Source organism: Triticum dicoccoides, chromosome 4A (genome assembly GCF_002162155.2).
Source record: "Triticum dicoccoides isolate Atlit2015 ecotype Zavitan chromosome 4A, WEW_v2.0, whole genome shotgun sequence".
NCBI lineage: Eukaryota > Viridiplantae > Streptophyta > Magnoliopsida > Poales > Poaceae > Triticum > Triticum dicoccoides.
Window position 1 is genome coordinate 629493317 of NC_041386.1, and position 527 is coordinate 629493843.

Here is a 527-nt window from a genome sequence, read left to right on the forward strand (position 1 = left end):
GACGCATTTCGTGTACAAACTGGACAAACTCTTTCGGAGTCTCAGGGTTTCGGACGAGAACTCATCTGTTACACGGGCGCTTCAATGTTTTTTAAACTTATTTGAACTCCGTACTTCTTTTGTGTTTAGTATGCAGCATTCAAAGCGACGTCATCAATTTCCAACATGTTCTGACATCATTTGTTGTTTTTTGGTCATTTACCTAATTGTTTAGAGAGCTAAATGACCGTGAAATTGAAAATCACTACAAAATGAATTCTGAAAATGTTGAAACTTGGCATGGTATCATCATTTCACCCGCATAGCATGTGCGAAAGAGTAGAGAGGGTCACGGCTAAAACTGGACGCACTTCGTGTACAAACTGGACAAACTCTTTCGGAGTATTAGGGTTTCGGACGAGAACTCATCTGTTACACGGGCGCTTCAATGTTTTTTAAACTTATTTGAACTCCGTACTTCTTTTGTGTTCAGTATGCAGCATTCAAAGCGACGTCATCAATTTCCAACATGTTCTGACATCATTTGT